At 55.0% G+C, this 19,668-nt stretch overlaps 1 pseudogene across 1 annotated transcript; it reads right to left on the bottom strand.

The window, feature by feature from the left end:
* Nucleotides 1–759: 759 nt before the first annotated feature.
* LOC145339577 (LIX1-like protein) lies at nucleotides 760–19,371 on the bottom strand (annotated as a pseudogene). Its single transcript, XR_013886040.1, has 6 exons — nucleotides 19,136–19,371; nucleotides 11,928–12,092; nucleotides 11,133–11,273; nucleotides 5,101–5,196; nucleotides 3,744–3,821; nucleotides 760–1,900 (listed from the first exon to the last, which is right to left on the bottom strand). The product of XR_013886040.1 is annotated as an LIX1-like protein (transcript).
* Between the last annotated feature and the right edge of the window lie 297 nt (nucleotides 19,372–19,668).

Raw genomic sequence — 19,668 nt, 5'->3', positions numbered from 1 at the left:
ACAATTTAGCATGGCCAATCCATCCTAACCTGCACATCTTTGGACACTAAGGGACAATTTAGCACGGCCAATCCACCCTAACCTACACATCTTTGGACACTAAGGGGCAATTTAGCATGGCCAATCCACCCTAACCTACACATCTTTGGACACTAAGGGACAATTTAGCATGGCCAATCCATCCTAACCTGCACATCTTTGGACACTAAGGGACAATTTAGCACGGCCAATCCACCCTAACCTACACATCTTTGGACACTAAGGGACAATTTAGCACGGCCAATCCATCCTAACCTGCACATCTTTGGACACTAAGGGACAATTTAGCACGGCCAATCCACCCTAACCTACACATCTTTGGACACTAAGGGGCAATTTAGCATGGCCAATCCACCCTAACCTACACATCTTTGGACACTAAGGGGCAATTTAGCATGGCCAATCCACCCTAACCTACACATCTTTGGACACTAAGGGACAATTTAGCACGGCCAATCCACCCTAACCTACACATCTTTGGACACTAAGGGGCAATTTAGCACGGCCAATCCACCCTAACCTACATATCTTTGGACACTAAGGGACAATTTAGCACGGCCAATCCACCCTAACCTACACATCTTTGGACACTAAGGGGCAATTTAGCACGGCCAATCCACCCTAACCTACACATCTTTGGACACTAAGGGGCAATTTAGCATGGCCAATCCACCCTAACCTACATATCTTTGGACACTAAGGGACAATTTAGCATGGCCAATCCACCCTAACCTACACATCTTTGGACACTAAGGGGCAATTTAGCACGGCCAATCCACCCTAACCTACATATCTTTGGACACTAAGGGACAATTTAGCACGGCCAATCCACCCTAACCTACACATCTTTGGACTGTGGGAGGAACGTGCAGACTCCGCACAGACAGTGACCCGAGCCAGGAATCGAACCCGGGTCCCTGGCACCGTGAGGCAGCAGCGCTAACCCCACTGTGCCACCCACTTTTGGGATTGTTACGTCTATTGGGACACAGCGAAAAGTATTGCTCCTTGCGCGCTATACAGGTGAAGCATACCATTCATAGAGTACAAAGTATTGCTTCTTGTGCACTATGCATACTGTTCATAGAGTACATAAGGGAGAAAGTGTGCAGAATGTAGTGTTACAGTCACAGCGAGGGTGTAGAGAAAGATCGGCTTAATGCGAGGTAGGTCCGTTCAAAAGTCTGACGGCAGCAGGGAAGAAGCTGTTCTTGAGTTGGTCGGTACGGGACCTCAGACTTTTGTATCTTTTTACCCCCATGGAAGAAGGTGGAAGAGAGAATGTCCGGGGTGCGTCGGGGGGGGGGGGGTCCTTGATTGTGCTGTGATATTATTGCTGCTGTGATGTGTTTACTGACGCGTGCAATGCAATTCCCAGAGGAGTGGCCCTCGATTTTCCGAGGAAAGGAATCCCTTTCTCTGGAGCCTGCTGTATGGGAGTCAGAAGACAGGTGAGTCTCTTAGCAGGGATAACAGGTCGGGAAGAGAAGGATAGATGGGCGGACAGCGGGTAAAGTACCGCGAGAGTGCCATTGAGTATAAAAAGGGTACAAAATATTCCTGCCAGCCTCCGGCAGCTGGTGCCCAGGCCCCTGCCTCCGTCAGAGGGTCCCAGACCTCAACAGCTGGTGGTGTGTTTCGGGCCCAGCTGGCCCAGCGCGAGGACCAGGATATCCTTCTTCTCCTTGTGGAAGCGCAGCTCCTTGCCGGCCAGCCGCGCCTCCTCCAGCTCCTGCTCAGCCGTGGCCAGCTCCCGGCTGATCACGCCCGGCATCAGGTGCTCCCGGTTCACCCAGTCCATCGCCATGTGGGTGCGCATGTCGTCGTCCAGGGCCCGGTGCGAGTAGTGAGCCAGCACTTCCTGGAGGGGGAACATGGAAAATCCAGGAAGTGTATCAACAACGGGATCATACTGTGCCTTTAAGGAGTCTATTTGTGTCACGTTTCTCGTGCGGGATTTGCTTTACGACTCAGTCTGTAACTGGCAGCCCCTGGCGATACTGCAGCAATATAATTGATCTTAATTGCTAAAATGTTTGCTTATGCTGTTATTTTAGTGTTCCCCCCTGGGGTTTTTCAGAGCAGGGCAGCCCCTGGCGATACTGCAGCAATATAATTGATCTTAATTGCTAAGATGTTTGCTTACGCTGTTGTTATCTTAGTGTTCCCCCCTGGGGTTTTTCAGAGCAGGGCAGCCCCTGCCGATACTGCAGCAATATAATTGATCTTAATTGCTAAAATGTTTGCTTATGCTGTTGTTATTTTAGTGTTCCCCCCTGGGGTTTTTCAGAGCAGGGCAGCCCCTGGCGATACTGCAGCAATATAATTGATCTTAATTGCTAAGATGTTTGCTTACGCTGTTGTTATTTTAGTGTTCCCCCCTGGGGTTTTTCAGAGCAGGGCAGCCCCTGGCGATACTGCAGCAATATAATTGATCTTAATTGCTAAGATGTTTGCTTACGCTGTTGTTATTTTAGTGTTCCCCCCTGGGGTTTTTCAGAGCAGGGCAGCCCCTGGCGATACTGCAGCAATATAATTGATCTTAATTGCTAAAATGTTTGCTTATGCTGTTGTTATTTTAGTGTTCCCCCCTGGGGCTTTTCAGAGCAGGGCAGCCCCTGCCGATACTGCAGCAATATAATTGATCTTAATTGCTAAGATGTTTGCTTACGCTGTTGTTATTTTAGTGTTCCCCCCTGGGGTTTTTCAGAGCGGGGCATCCCCTGGCGATGCTGCAGCAACATAATTGATCTTAATTGCTAAAATGTTTGCTTATGCTTTTGTTATTTTAGTGTTCCCCCCGGGGCTTTTCAGAGCAGGGTTTGATTAGGTTGATTGACAGGGGAAAAAATGATCACGTGACCAGGCTGACACAGAGAAATGAAGTCAGTTGCTGCTGGGTATCTTCTAGGGAGAGGGAGTTCTCTGGAGTTGGAGACTGGAATCTGCTAGGAAATGGGTCCCTTTCTCTGGAGGCTGCTGTGTGGGGGTCAGAAGACAGGTAAATCTGTCCAGAGGGGTTAAAAAGGCAGGAAATCCAGCATCCACATAAGCCTACACTTTTCTTTGTGCGAACTGAAATTTAAAGTTTATTTATTAGTGTCACAAGTAGGCTCACATTAACGCTGCAATGAAGTTACTGTGAAAATCCCCTAGTCGCCACACTCCTGTTCGGGTTACATCGAGGGAGAATTTAGCACGGCCGATCCCACCCTAACCAGCACGTCTTTCAGACTGTGGGAGGAAAGCAGAGCACCCGGAGGAAACCCACGCAGACACGGGGAGAATGTGCAGACTCCACACAGACAGTGACCCGAGCCGGGAATCGAACCCGGGTCCCTGGCGCCGTGAGGCAGCAGCGCTAACCCCGCTGTGCAGCCCTAGAATATACCTTGGGGTTTCTGATTGGGTTCCTCATACACCGTTATCCTCGGACAGAGGCCCAGGCGAACGTGTGCGCGCGCGCACACACACACACACACACACACACACACACACACACACACACACACACACACACACACACTTCTCCACCCCTCCTTCACCACGCACACATCCGGGGAAAGGGTGTCAATCTCAGCCCTCGTTTCTCGGGAAACTAACCGCGAGGAGAAGGTGCGTCCGAGAGCACGGAGGGGCGGAGGGGCCGGGGGGGGAAGGGCCTTGGGCCAGGCACGCTCTGGAAGCTGGGGGTGGGGGCTTACCTGCCGTGAGCACTGCCGCTCCCGCATCGCCTTCAGGCTCCCGTTCCAGTGTAGAAGCTGGAACACAGTCATCAGCTCCTGAAACACAGAGACAACCACCACAGTGCAGCCGGTCTGGGAGGGAAAATCCCCCCCCCCCCGTCGCGGACCCTCCGTCCCTCCGACCCACCCACACACCCCTCCCCCCTGCCTCCACTCCTCCCTTCCCAACCAGACCCCCCCACACCCTCTCCCTCCCAGTGACTCCAGAACCACCCCCCCATCCTCTCCCTCCCCATGACTCCAGCCACCCCCCCCTCCCCCACCCGCGACTCCAGCCCCCCCCCCTCCCCCACGACTCCAGCCCCCCACTCCCAGTGACTCCAGTTGTCCCTTTCTTCTCCCCTCTCCAGCCCCCCACCTCTCCCTCCCAGTGACTCTAACCCCCCCCCTCCCATCCAGCACCCCCCCCACCCTCTCCCTCCCATCCAGCACCACCCCCCACCCTCTCCCTCCCATCCAGCACCACCCCCCACCCTCTCCCTCCCATCCAGCACCACCCCCCACCCTCTCCCTCCCATCCAGCACCACCTCCACCCTCTCCCTCCCATCCAGCACCACCCCCCACCCTCTCCCTCCCATCCAGCACCACCCTCCACCCTCTCCCTCCCATCCAGCACCACCCCCCACCCTCTCCCTCCCATCCAGCACCACCCCCCACCCTCTCCCTCCCATCCAGCACCACCCCCCACCCTCTCCCTCCCATCCAGCACCACCCCCCACCCTCTCCCTCCCATCCAGCACCCCCCCCACCCTCTCCCTCCCATCCAGCACCACCCCCCACCCTCTCCCTCCCATCCAGCACCACCCCCCACCCTCTCCCTCCCATCCAGTACCCCCCCCACCCTCTCCCTCCCATCCAGCACCACCCCCCACCCTCTCCCTCCCATCCAGCACCACCCCCCACCCTCTCCCTCCCATCCAGCACCACCCCCCCACCCTCTCCCTCCCATCCAGCACCCCCCCCACCCTCTCCCTGCCCGCGACTCCACCCCCCCTCCCATCCAGGCCCCGCTACCCCCTCCCTTCCTGTCACACCAGCGCGCGCGCCCCCCCCAATCCCCGCCAACCCTCTCCTTCCCAGTGACTCCAGAACCCCCCCCCCCCCCCCCCAAAACCTTCTCCCTCCTGGCGACTCCAGCCCCCACCCCCTTCCCCCCAATGACTCCAGCCCCTCTCCCTCCCCGCAACTCCAGCACCACCCCCCCCCCCCCAACCGTCTCGGTGACACCAGTCCCCTCCCCGTCCCCTGCCCCCTCCCTCCTGGCAACTCCAGTACCACCCCCCCCCCCACCCCCCGCCACCCCCTCCGCGTTACCTGAAACTCCAGCATGGACTTCCCCTTGTTGGATTCCAGCATGAACCGGAAGGCTCCGATGCCCGTGTTCGGAATGTCGGCCTCCTCCCGGTTGCCCTGTAGGGGTTCGGAGAGGCGGAGAAGGGTGTTCAGTCACGCGAGCTCCCATCAGCGAGGGGGCAGAGGCGAAACGTTCCACTACCTCGTAACAGGAGCGGGGGCTCGTTACTCCTGTGGTTCTTCCCCCCGTTACCTAGGGAAACCTCGTGTCCAGCGGAGGTTGGGGTGGAGGGAAAGAGAGCTTAGTGGGGAGTGGGAGGACAGCAGGGAGCGAGCCTAACATCAGAAATAGGAGCAGGAGTCGGCCATCTAGCCCCTCGAGCCTGCCCCGCCATTCAATAAAATCATGGCTGATCTGAAGTGGATCAGTTCCACTTTCCCGCTGTCTCCCCATAACCCTTAATTCCCCTAACTGGACTGGACTGTCACCGATGGTGAGGGCTGAATGGCCTCCTCCATGATTGATGGAGGATCGTATAGAATTCTTAGTATAGAGGAGGTCCTTATAGAGACTTACAAGATAATGAAGGGGATGGATAGGATAGAGGTAGAGAGATTCTTCCCCCTTAGAAAGGACAGCAGGACTAGAGGGCACAGCCTCAAGATAAGGGGGGGCGGTTTAGAACGGAGTTGAGGAGGAACTTCTTCACTCAAAGGGTGGTGAATCTCTGGAATTCTCTGCCCGTTGAAGTGGTGGGGGCTGCCTCGCTAAATATATTGAAGTCACGGGTAGATAGGTTTCTGATAGACAGGGGAATTAAGGGGAGAAAGCGGGAAAGTGGAACTGATCCACTTCAGATCAGCCATGATCTTATTGAATGGCAGGGCAGGCTCGAAGGGCTAGGTGGCCGACTCCTGCTCCTATTTCTTACATCCTTCATTTTAGCTTTACTATCATGAGTAGACTAGGTTGAAGTAATTATAAAATACCTTGTACATATATAAATATAAATTACAATGTGGCTGGAACAAAATATACAGAGGTACAGCAAAGCTCATAAACCGTAGAACCATAAGTTAATGAGTCGCAAAAACCCAGCCTGCAAGTGCAGCAGGTGGTCAGGAAGGCGAATGGGATGCTGGCCTTCATAGCGAGGGGGATTGAATATAAAAGTAGGGAGGTCTTGCTGCAGCTGTATAGGGCATTGGTGAGGCCGCAGCTGGAGTACTGTGTGCAGTTTTGGGCGCCGCACCTGCGCAAGGATATTTTGGCCCTGGAGGGAGTGCAGAGGAGGTTTACTAGGCTGATACCGGAGTTGAGGGGGTTGAGCTATGAGGAGAGGCTGAATAAACTAGGCTTGTACTCGTTAGAGTTTAGAAGAATGAGGGGAGATCTCATTGAGACGTATAAGATGATGAATGGGATGGATAGGATAGAGGTGGAAAGACTCTTCCCGCTCAAAAAAGACAGTAGGACTAGGGGGCACAGCCTCAAGATAAAGGGGGGGCGGTTCAGAACGGAGTTGAGGAGGAACTTCTTCACTCAAAGGGTGGTGAATCTCTGGAATTCTCTGCCCGTTGAAGTGGTGGAGGCTGCCTCGCTAAATATTTTTAAGAAGCGGGTTGATGGGTTTTTGATAAGAGAGGGGATTAAGGGTTATGGGGAGAGGGCGGGAAAGTGGAACTGAGCCACGACAGATCAGCCATGATCTTATTGAATGGCGGGGCAGGCTCGAAGGGCCAGATGGCCTACTCCTGCTCCTATTTCTTATGTTCTTATGTTCTTATTTTCAATGTAGATGTACTGTGTGACTTGGCCAACTTTGTTCTGAATGCAGCATGCTGGGAAACACAGCGGTGGTCGTGGTGTGGAGATGCCGGTGTTGGACTGGGGGTAAAACAAAAATCTCCCAACACCAGCTTAAAAGTCCAACAAATAAGTGTGTTGGACTTTTAAGCTGGTATTGGGAGATTTCTTTCTGTTGAACACAGTGGCAGACAGACTTAATACAGCGGAGCACAGAAAAGCTTATCTGCTGTCGGATATGAGAATGGCATGTTTAATAGGGTACGTGAGGGGGTAGACTTAGAACATAGAAAAACTACAGCACAAACAGGCCCTTCGGCCCACAAGTTGCGCTGATCATATCCCTACCTACTAGGCCTACCTATAACCCTCAATCCTATTAAATCCTGTGTACTTATCCAGAAGTCTTTTAAAAGACCCCAGCGAGTTCGCCTCTACCACCACTGACGGCAGCCGATTCCACTCACTCACCACCCTCTGAGTGAAAAACTTACCTCTAACATCTCCTCTGTACCCCCCCCACCCCACACCTGAAACCTGTGTCCTCTCGTAGCGACCATTTCAGCCCTGGGAAATAGCCTCCGAGAATCCACCCTATCTATAACTCTCAACATCTTATAAACCTCTATCAGGTCGCCTCTCAACCTTCGTCTCTCCAGGGAGAAGAGACCGAGCTCCCTCAACCTATCTTCAGAAGGCATGCCTCCCAATCCAGGCAACATCCTTGTAAATCTCCTCTGCACCCTCTCAATAGCTTCCACATCCTTCCTGTAGTGAGGCGACCAGAACTGCGCACAGTACTCCAAGTGGGGTCTGACAAGGGTCTTATAAAGCTGCAGCATTACCTCCCGACTCCTAAACTCAATCCCTCGATTAATGAAGGCCAGTACACCATACGCCTTCTTGACCACATCCTCCACCTGCGAGGCCGATTTAAGAGTCCTGTGGACCCGGACCCCAGGATCCCTCTGCTCCCCAACACAGCTAAGACTCCTACCCTTGATATTGTACTCCTTCATCCCATTGGACCTGCCAAAATGGACGACTACACATTTATCCGCGATGAAGTCCATCTGCCACTTCTCCGCCCAGTCTTGCATCCTATCTATGTCCCGCTGCAACTTCTGACATCCCTCCAGACTATCCACAACACCACCAACCTTCGTGTCATAGGTAGCAAGGCTGAAGAAGCCAATATCGCAAGGAGAAACAAAAGGGTGGTGAATGTAGCCCAATTCATCACACAAACCAGCCTCCCATCCATTGACTCCGTCTACACTTCCCGCTGCCTCGGGGAAAAGCAGCCGGCATAATCAAGAACCCTCCCCACACACACACCCCGGACATTCTCTCTTCCACCTTCTTCCGTCGGGGAAAAAGATACAAAAGTCTGAGGTCCCGTACCGACCGACTCAAGAACAGCTTCTTCCCTGCTGCTGTCAGACTTTTGAATGGACCTACCTCGCATTAAGCTGATCTTTCTCTACACCCTCGCTGTGACTGTAACACTACACTGCACACACTTGTTTCCTTCTCTATGAACAGTATGCTTTGTCCATATAACGTGCAAAAAACAATACTTTTCACTGTTTCCCAATACATGCCACAATAATAAATCAAATCTGTGTACTCTATGAATGGTATGCTTTGTCTGTATAGCACGCAAGAAACAATACTTTTCACTGTATCCCAATAATAAATCAAGTCTCTAAGCTGATAAGGTGGGGCCAGACTCAGGCAGAGAATGATTCCTTTTAACAATTAAAACTCACAGGAGTTAGCTGTGGTCTTGGTTACTGGAATTGACACGGGGTAAGTTTGCTTGGGGAGGAACTTACAGAGGCAATGAGCCAACGAGCTATTCCTGTTGAGAGGTGGAACGTTATTGGCCAAGGTAATAACGTGTAATATTGTATTTGGACCCTCCAGTCCGATTGAGGAGGTTGGACGGATAGTGAATAACACCATTTTATAATTCCGAGGTGAGCTCAGAGGGGACAGTCGCCCCCTCATTGACTGCGTCCCCCCTCCCGATGCGTGCATTAGTGCATTCCTTTCCATTCTGAATCTGAACACTGCCTTTCACCGTCTGTTTATTAGTTTAGCCAGGTCAGCTAAATACAGGACACCCCGGGGGACACCTTAGAACATTCCTCTTGCGATCATATCTGGGACAGAGCTCCCCCTCAGATCTGGGGCAGGCTTGCCCGCTGCAGTTTTCAGGACAGGGGTCAGGTGAAGCCCCGAGGGCACTATTTACCCCTCGGTTATCAGCCCTCTCCTCAGGTGCTCAAGCTGGACGATGCCAGCACCTCCTTAATGATGAAAACCTTCGCCCTGGCCCCTTTATACCAACCATCTCCATGAATAACTGCAGCCGTGTAAAAATAACAGCACAACGGATTATTATTTAAATGGTATAAAATGAAAGCAGGCTGCTGTGCAGAGGGATCTGGGTGTCCTGGTACATGAAAGTTGGTTTGCAGATGCAGCAGCTATTTCAAACGGCAAACGGAATTTTGTCCGTCATTGCCAGAGGGATGGAGTTTAAAAACAGCGAGGTTACGTATAAGGTGCTGGTGAGGCCACGCCTGGAGCGCTGTGTACAGTTTTGGTCTCCTTACTGGAGAAAGGATATACTGGCACTGGAGGGGGTGCAGAGGAGATTCACTAGGGTTGATTCTGGAGTTGAGAGGGTTGGTTTATGAGGGGAGACTGGGGCTATACTCATTGGAATTCAGAAGAATGGTGGGGCGGGGGGGAGAACTTATAGAAACAGATAAGGGAATCGATAAAATAGAAGTAGAGAGGTTGTTTCCACTGGTGGGTGAAACTAGAACTAGGGGGCAAAGCCTCAAAAGAAGGGGGGAATGGCCTCAAAAGAAGGGGGAGCAGATTTAGGACTGAGTTGAGGAGGAACTTCTTAAGAACATAAGAAATAGGAGCAGGAGTAGGCCATCTAGCCCTTCGAGCCTGCCCCGCCATTCAATAAGATCATGGCTGATCTGTTGTGGCTCAGTTCCACTTTCCCGCCCTCTCCCCATAACCCTTAATCCCCTCTCTTATCAAAAACCCATCAACCCGCTTCTTAAAAATATTTAGCGAGGCAGCCTCCACCACTTCAACGGGCAGAGAATTCCAGAGATTCACCACCCTTTGAGTGAAGAAGTTCCTCCTCAACTCCGTTCTAAACCGCCTCCCCTTTATCTTGAGGCTGTGCCCCCTAGTCCTACTGTCTTTTTTGAGCGGGAAGAGTCTCTCCACCTCTATCCTATCCATCCCATTCATCATCTTATACGTCTCAATGAGATCTCCCCTCATTCTTCTAAACTCTGGCGAGTACAAGCCTAGTTTATTCAGCCTCTCCTCATAGCTCAACCCCCTCAACTCCGGTATCAGCCTAGTAAACCTCCTCTGCACTCCCTCCAAGGCCAAAATATCTTTGCGCAGGTGCAGCGCCCAAAACTGCACACAGTACTCCAGCTGCTCTTCAGTACTCTTCACCCAAAGGGTTGTGAATCTGTGGAATTCCCTGCCCAGTTGAGGCTCCCTCATTGAATGATTTTAAGGTGAGGATAGATAGATTTTTGAACAGTAAAGGAATTAAGGTGAGCGGGCGGGTAAGTGGAGCGGAGTCCATGAGAAGATCAGCCCGTGATCTTACTGAATGGCAGAGCAGGCTCGAGGGGCCAGATGGCCCACTCCTGCTCCTGGTTCTTATGTTCCGCACACCTCACCCTGACCCGCTCCCTCCCCGCCTCGGGCTCTGACCCGCTCCCCACTGGATCCCGACCCCTCCTCCCCCCTCCTCGGGCCCCGACCCGCTCCCTCCCCCCCACCTTGGGGCCCCGACCCGCTCCCTCCCCCCTCCTCGGGCCCCGACCCGCTCCCTCCCCCCCTCCTCGGGCCCCGACCCGCTCCCTGCCCCCCTCCTCGGGCCCTGACCCGCTCCCTGCCCCCCCTCCTTGGGCCCTGACCCGCTCCCTCCCCCCCTCCTCCTCGGGCCCTGACCCGCTCCCTCCCCCCCTCCTCCTCGGGCCCCGACCCGCTCCCTCCCCCCTCCTCCTCGGGCCCCAACCCGCTCCCTGCCCCCCTCCTCGGGCCCCGACCCGCTCCCTCCTCCCCTCCTCGGGCCCCGACCCGCTCCCTGCCCCCTCCTCGGGCCCCTGACCCGCTCCCTCCCCCCCTCCTCGGGCTCTGACCCGCTCCCCCCAGGCCCTGACCCCCTCCCCCACCCGGTACTCACGTTGAAGGATGCCAGGGCCTCGGAGACACTCTTCTCGATGAAGCCGTCGTTTATCCTCCGGGACGGGTGCTCGTTGAAGACGGAATTCATCAGGGCGATCTTGGCAGCGCTGCGCCTCCCCTCTGCCTTGGTCGGACACAACTGGGGGAACCCAAACCCCAGCTTAGCACCTTGGCCTGATCCCGAACCCCCCCACCCCGACCTCTCCCCCTCCCTCCCCACCGACCCCCTCCCCTGACTGTGCGCCCCCGCCTCGCTCCCCTGACCGTGCACCTCCCAACGTCCCCCCCACCCTGCCTGTGTGTCCCACCCTCTCCCCTGCCCCCTCCATTGACTGTGCCCCCGCCTCTGCCCCTCCCCTCGCCTGCCCTGCCCCCGTCCCCTGACCGTGTACCCCCACCCCCCCCCCAAATCACCCTCCCCCCCTGACCACGCCCCACCTGCCCCCATCCCCTGGCGGCGCGCCTCCCACGCGCCCCCTGTCCCCCAAACACTGCCCCCAAACTCCTCACCCCCTCACCTTATTCCTCCCCTCGACCCCTTTGCTCTCGACCTTGACCCCTCACCCCTGACCCCATCCCGCCCCCTTGCCCCCAATCCCCCGCTCCTGACGCCTCGCGCCTCCGACCACGACCCCTTGTCCCCCCCCCTCCCCGACCCCTCACCCGCATCAACCTCGCCCCTCTCGCCGACCCTCCCACTTATCACCCTCAACCCCACCCTTGCTCTGACCTCTCCCCTCACGCCCCTCCCTCCCTCACGTCAGCCGCGCCCGGACGGGTTCCGCGCCCGTACCTGAAAGCTGCCAAAGCAGCTGCCTCCCGGCAGGGTGACGTAGCAGACGTAGGGGGGGCTACTGGAGGGCACCATCTCGTACACCACCAGGGCCCCCGTTCCTCAGCTCAGCTCCCCGGGACAGCTTCATCTGCCAGAACTCCTGGAGAGCTTCCACCACGTTCACTGGGGGGGGCGGGAGAGAAGACAGGGTTAGCAACAAGACCACCCCCCTCATGGAGACCCAGGCCACCACAGTGGGAGGAGGTGGGGCGCACTCTGAACTGCTTACGCTTGTGGCAAATAAGGTCTATAAAATAATGAGGGGCGCAGATCAGCGAGGTAGTCAATACCTTTTCCCCAAAGGCAGGGGAGTCTAAAACTAAGGGGGGGGGGGGGGCGTAGGTTAAGGTGAACATAAGAAATAGGAGCAGGAGTCGGCCATCTAGCCCTTCGAGCCTGCCCCGCCATTCAATAAGATCATTGGCTGATCTGTCGTGGCTCAGTTCCACATTCCCGCCCTCTCCCCAGAACCCTTAATCCCCTCGCTTATCAAAAACCCATCAACCCGCGTCTTAAAAATATTTAGCGAGGCAGCCTCCACCACTTCAACGGGCAGAGAATTCCAGAGATTCACCACCCTTTGAGTGAAGAAGTTCCTCCTCAACTCCGTTCTAAACCGCCCCCCCTTTTATCTTGAGGCTGTGCCCCCTAGTCCTACTGTCCTTTCTGAGCGGGAAGAGTCTCTCCACCTCTATCCTATCCATCCCATTCATCATCTTATATGTCTCAATGAGATCTCCCCTCATTCTTCTAAACTCTAACGAGTACAAGCCTAGTTTATTCAGCCTCTCCTCATAGCTCAATCCCCTCAACTCCGGTATCAGCCTAGTGAACCTCCTCTGCACTCCCTCCAAGGCCAAAATATCCTTGCGTAAGTACGGCGCCCAAAACTGCACACAGTACTCCAGCTGCGGCCTCACCAATGCCCTATGTAGCCAATAGATAGTCAATATCTTTTCCCCAAAGGTAGGGGAGTCTAAAACTAGAGGGCAGAGATACAAAAGATTTGGTAGATCGAACCGGGGCCGCTGTTACTCAGTTAATGGTCGAGGAGAGTTACAGAACGGAGAGATCTAGGGGGACAGGTTCGTAGCTCCTTGAAAGTGGGGTCACAGAGCGGGGGAGAAGGCATTCGGCAAGCTTGGTTTCATCGGCCAGAATACAGGAGTTGGGACGTCTTGTTGAAGTTGTACAAGACATTGGGAAGGCCGCACTTGTGTACAGTTCTGGTCACCCTATTATAGAAAGGATCTTATTAAACTAGAAAGAGTGCGGAAAAGATTTACTAGGATGGTACCGGGACTTGATGGATTGGCGAGAGGCTGGATAGACTGGGACTTTTTTCTCTGGAGGGGTGATCTTATAGAGGTCTATAAAATAATGAGGGGCACAGATCAGCTAGATAGTCAATATCTTTTCCCCAAAGGTAGGGGAGTCTAAAACTAGAGGGTGTAGGGTTAAGGGGAGAGGGTCCAGAGGGGCAATTTTTTCACACAGTGTGTCTGGAACGAGCTGCCAGAGATAAGTAGTAGAGGCGAGTACAATTTTGTCTTTTGACAAGCATTTAGACAGTTACATGGGTATAGAGGGATATGGGGCAAACACGGGCAATTGGATTAGCTTAAAAAAAAGGTGGTATGGACAAGTTTTCCGTGTTGTAAAACTCAATGATTCTATCATTCACACAAGGATAAAATATCGGAATGCCGACTGCGGAGGGGAGCATTAGCTACGAGGGGAGGTTGGAGAAGCTTGGTTTGTTCTCACTGGAGGTTGAGGGGGTGACCCTGATAGATTATGAGGGACAGAGTGGATAGTGAGAAACTTTTTTCCCCCCAGGGTGGAAGTGTTGGGGGGTCACGGGTTTAAAGGAGATGTACGAGGCAAGTTTTTTTTTTACACAGGTTGGATAATATGTTTATACCGAAAGTACAGTTTAAGCTTATAATCCTTGGTTAATTTGCGGTTACGCAGTTTCTAAAACCACTGCATGTGTTGTCACCCAGGCCACAAGGGACGGGGAGAGGGGCAGAATAATTCATCATCCTTTCAGCACTCTGCAAATTTCAGTGAGGTTCCACACCCTCCCCCATCCTTCTAAACTCCACCGAGTGCAGACCCAGAGTCCTCAGACGCTCCTTGTACACAAGTCTTTCATTCCCAGTCCCCTCCTCGTGAACCTTCTCTGGCCCGTTTCCAAGGCCAGCACATCCTCCCTTAGACACAGAGCCAAGAACTGTTCGCAATACTCCAAACATGGTCTTATAAGGGCCTCGTCAGTAGGTTTATTTACTTATTAGAGTCGCAAGTCGCCTCACATTAACTCTACGATGAAGTTACTGTGAAAATCCCCCCCGAGCCGCCACATTCCTGCTCGGGTTACGCCGAGGGAGGATTTAGCACGGCCGATCCCATCCTAACCCGCACGTCTTTCGGACTGTGGGGGGAAACCCACGCAGACACGAGGAGGACGTGCAGGTAATGCACAGACAGTGACCCGAGCCGGGATTCGAACCCGGGTCCCTGGTGCTGAGAGACAACAGTGCTAACCACTCTGCTGATTTACACAATCCACCCTAACCCGCACATCTTTGGACACTAAGGGGCAATTTAGCACGGCCAATCCACCCTAACCCGCACATCTTTGGACACTAAGGGACAATTTAGCATGGCCAATCCACCCTAACCTACACATCTTTGGACACTAAGGGACAATTTAGCACGGCCAATCCACCCTAACCTACACATCTTTGGACACTAAGGGACAATTTAGCACGGCCAATCCACCCTAACCTACACATCTTTGGACACTAAGGGACAATTTAGCACGGCCAATCCACCCTAACCTACACATCTTTGGACACTAAGGGACAATTTAGCATGGCCAATCCACCCTAACCTACACATCTTTGGACACTAAGGGGCAATTTAGCATGGCCAATCCACCCTAACCTACACATCTTTGGACACTAAGGGACAATTTAGCACGGCCAATCCACCCTAACCTGCACATCTTTGGACACTAAGGGGCAATTTAGCACGGCCAATCCATCTAACCTACACACCTTTGGACACTAAGGGACAATTTAGCACGGCCAATCCACCCTGACCTGCACATCTTTGGACACTAAGGGACAATTTAGCATGGCCAATCCACCCTAACCTACACATCTTTGGACACTAAGGGACAATTTAGCATGGCCAATCCACCCTAACCTGCACATCTTTGGACACTAAGGGGCAATTTAGCACGGCCAATCCACCCTAACCTGCACATCTTTGGACACTAAGGGACAATTTAGCATGGCCAATCCACCCTAACCTACACATCTTTGGACACTAAGGGACAATTTAGCACGGCCAATCCACCCTAACCTACACATCTTTGGACACTAAGGGACAATTTAGCACGGCCAATCCACCCTAACCTACACATCTTTGGACACTAAGGGACAATTTAGCATGGCCAATCCACCCTAACCTACACATCTTTGGACACTAAGGGGCAATTTAGCATGGCCAATCCACCCTAACCTACACATCTTTGGACACTAAGGGACAATTTAGCACGGCCAATCCACCCTAACCTGCACATCTTTGGACACTAAGGGGCAATTTAGCACGGCCAATCCATCTAACCTACACACCTTTGGACACTAAGGGACAATTTAGCACGGCCAATCCACCCTGACCTGCACATCTTTGGACACTAAGGGACAATTTAGCATGGCCAATCCACCCTAACCTACACATCTTTGGACACTAAGGGACAATTTAGCATGGCCAATCCACCCTAACCTGCACATCTTTGGACACTAAGGGGCAATTTAGCACGGCCAATCCACCCTAACCTGCACATCTTTGGACACTAAGGGACAATTTAGCACGGCCAATCCACCCTAACCTACACATCTTTGGACACTAAGGGACAATTTAGCATGGCCAATCCACCCTAACCTACACATCTTTGGACTGTGGGAGGAAACGGAAGGAAACCCACGCAGACACGGGGAGAATGTGCAGACTCCACACAGATAGTGGCCCAAGGCTGGAATCGAACCCGGGTCGCTGGCGCTGCGAGGGAGCAGTGCTCACCACTGTGCCACCCCTTGTTTGGAGAACCTGACCCCGCCACCCTCCCAACCCGACTGGAGAAACGGTGCTGGGGCATTGCGGGTAACTACCGAATCGCTAGGGAAACGTGAGGAAAATTCTAGAAACTGATCATTGTGGGTGGGGGGGGGGGTGGGAAGATGTCAGTCACTGGGAAAGTGTGAAATGAGAGCTGGCATGGATTTGTAAAAAGCAGATGTGTGTTTGAGTAATGTAATTAAATTTTTATCGAATGAGGTAACAGAGAATAAACTCAAATTACTGCAGATGCTGGAATCTGAAACGTAAAGAGAAAGCTGCTGGAAAATCTCAGCGGGTCTGGCGGCATCTGTAAGGAGAGAAAAGAGCTGACGTTTCGAGTCCAGATGACTCTTTGTCAAAGCTGGAAACAGAACTTGAACAGAGAAGATTGTCAAAGGCATGGTGGTGGGTCCAGGGTTATAGAATCACAGAGTCTGTGCAGTGCAGAAGGAGGCAATTCGGCCCATCGAATTTACACTGACAACAATCCCATCCAGACCCTGTAATCCCCCCTGACAAGGGGCAATTTATCACATCTTTGGACACTAAGGGGCAATTTAGCATGGCCAATCCACCTAACATAAGACCATAAGAAATAGGAGCAGGAGTAGGCCATCTAGCCCCTCGAGCCTGCCCCGCCATTCAATAAGATCACGGCTGATCTGTCGTGGCTCAGTTCCACATTCCCGCCCTCTCCCCATGACCCTTAATCCCCTCGCTTATCAAAAACTCATCAACCCGCGTCTTAAAAATATTTAGCGAGGCAGCCTCCACCACTTCAACGGGCAGAGAATTCCAGAGATTCACCACCCTTTGAGTGAAGAAGTTCCTCCTCAACTCTGTTCTAAACCGCACCCCCCCTTTATCTTGAGGCTGTGCCCCCTAGTCCTACTGTCCTTTCTGAGCGGGAAGAGTCTCTCCACCTCTATCCTATCCATCCCATTCATCATCATATACGTCTCAATGAGATCTCCCCTCATTCTTCTAGACTCTAACGAGTACAAGCCTAGTTTATTCAGCCTCTCCTCATAGCTCAACCCCCTCAACTCCGGCATCAGCCTAGTAAACCTCCTCTGCACTCCCTCCAAGGCCAAAATATCCTTGTGTAAGTACGGCGCCCAAAACTGCACACAGTACTCCAGCTGCGGCCTCACCAATGCCCTATACAGCCGCAGCAAGACCTCCCTACTTTTATATTCAATCCCCCTCGCTAACCCGCACATCTTTGGACACTGAGGGGGTAGTTTAGCATGGCCAATGCCCCATCCCACACATTGGGACACTCAGGGATAGTTGAGCATACCCAGTGCCCCTGTGGGAACGGTAAAGGCTAGTTTAGCACTCCCAATGCCACACTTTGGGACACTGCAGTGCCACACTCTGGGCTGGTTCAGCGTGGCCCTGTACCCCCAGGGCCCCAGCCTCTTTCACCTGTGCCCACTTTGGGACACACCTGTCTCACACTCAGGGCTGGTTCACGTGGCCTGTGCCTACTGCTCCACTCTGGGACACTCCAATGCCACACTCTGGGCTGGTTTAGCATGGCCCTGTGCCCACTCTGGGGTGCTCCTGAACCCCCTGTGCCCCCAGGCCTCTCTTCTCTTACCCCTGTGCCCTATGTCCCACACTGGGCTGGTTCAGCAGGGCCCTGTGCCAGATTCTGGGACATTCTGTGCCCTGTACCCCCAATGCCCCTGGGCCTCTCTTACCCCTGTGCCCCACTCTGGGACACTCCAGTACCCCCTGTACTCTGTCCCAGAGCCTTTCCTCTCTTACCCCTATGCCCCCAGTATCCCACTCTGAGCCCTGCATCCCCCTAATCCCTCTGTTCCCGAGCCTCTTTCTTACCTCTGTATCCTGTGTTATACTCTGAGCCCTGTGCCCCACTCTGTGCCCAGTACCCCCTTGTACTCTGTCCCAGAGCCTCTCCTCTCTTACCCGTGTCCCCAGTACCCCCACTATCCCACTCTGGAACACTCTGACCCCTGTACCCCCAGTACCCTCTGTGTACCCCAGGCCTCTCTCTCTCTTACCATCCTGTGCCCTGTGTTACACTCTGGCCTGGTTCCCCCCCACCACCCACCCATCCCCCCTCTATCCTCCCCTGCCCCAGGCCTCTCTCTCTCTCTTATCCCCTCTTTACCCTGTACCCCACACAAGGACACTCCTGTCCCTGCATCCCCCCCGAGGCCCCTCTCTCTTCTTACCCCTCTGTCCCACTCTGGCCTGGTTCACTGTGCCCCCAGGCCCCCCCTCCAGGCCCCTCTCTCTCCCCCACAGGTGCCCCTTCCCAGGCCCCCCATCTCTCTCCCCCCTCCAGGCCCCCCCTCTCTCCCCACCCCCCCAGGCCCCCCACTCTCTCCCCCCCACTACAGGCACCCCCCCCTCTCTCTTCCCCCTCTCTCCCACCCCCCTCTCTCTTCCCCCCACCCCCCCTCTCTCTCACCCCCCCCTCTCTCTTCCCCCACCCCCTCTCCCCCCCCCACCCCCCCTCTCTCTCACCCCCCCCTCTCTCTTCCCCCCACCCCCTCTCCCCCCCCCTCCCCCCAGGCCCCCCCCCTCTCTCTCCTCCCCCCCCCCTCTCTCCCTCTCCTCCCCCCCACTCTCCCCCCCCCCTCTCTCCCTCCCCCAGGCCCCCCCCCTCTCTCTCCCCCCCCCTCTCCCTCTCCCCCCCCTCCCTCTCCCCCTCCCCCCCCTCCCTCTCCCCCCCCCCACTCTCCCCCCCCCCTCTCTCCCTCCCCCAGGCCCCCCCCTCTCTCTCCCCCCCCCTCTCCCTCTCCCCCTCCCCCACCTCCCCCCCTCCCTCTCCCCCTCCCCTCCCTCTCCCCCTCCTCCCCCTCCCCCCCTCCCTCTCCCCGTCCCCACCTCCCCCCCCCTCCCTCTCCCCGTCCCCACCTCCCCCCCCCTCCCTCCCCACCTCCCCCCCCCTCCCTACCCTCCCCCCCCTCCCTCTCTCCCTCCCCCCCCTCCCTCTCTCCCTCCCCCCCCCCACCTCTCCCCCCCCTCCTCCCCCTCCTCCCCCCCTCTCTCACCTCTGCCGTATCCCTGGGTGTGTTTGGCGAAACTCTTCACCACCGCCTCCACCGCCTCTCTCAGCACGGCCCGGCTGCGCTCATCCGGGGCTGCGGGCCCGGGGAGGGGACAGGCTCCCGGTGCGGAGGGAGATCCCGGGGCCCCGGGGGGCAGCAGGGAGCGGAAATTCCCCCCGGGAGAGGGCTGAGCGGCCCGGACAGCCTCCATAGGGAGAGAGCAGAGAGCGCCTGCGCACGGTCAGCCCCGCCCACCGAAACACGGCCCCGCCCCAATCCCCGCCCACTAAAACACAGCCCCGCCCCGCGGCCTGGAGCGCCTCCATGGGGAGAGAGCAGAGAGCGCCTGCGCACAGTCAGCCCCGCCCACCGAAACACGGCCCCGCCCCGCGGCCTGGAGCGCCTCCATGGGGAGAGAGCAGAGCGCCTGCGCGGTGTGTTCCCCCGCACTGAAACACAGCCCCGCCTACTGAAATCCAACCCCGCCCTCCCGCGGCCCGACGAGGAGAGCACAGAGAGCATGCGCGGCGTGAGCC

This window comes from Carcharhinus amblyrhynchos, unplaced genomic scaffold (assembly GCF_965287045.1).
Source record: "Carcharhinus amblyrhynchos unplaced genomic scaffold, sCarAmb.v2.hapA scaffold_547, whole genome shotgun sequence".
Taxonomy (NCBI): Eukaryota; Metazoa; Chordata; class Chondrichthyes; order Carcharhiniformes; family Carcharhinidae; genus Carcharhinus; species Carcharhinus amblyrhynchos.
This window is presented reverse-complemented; position numbering and strand designations above follow the sequence as displayed.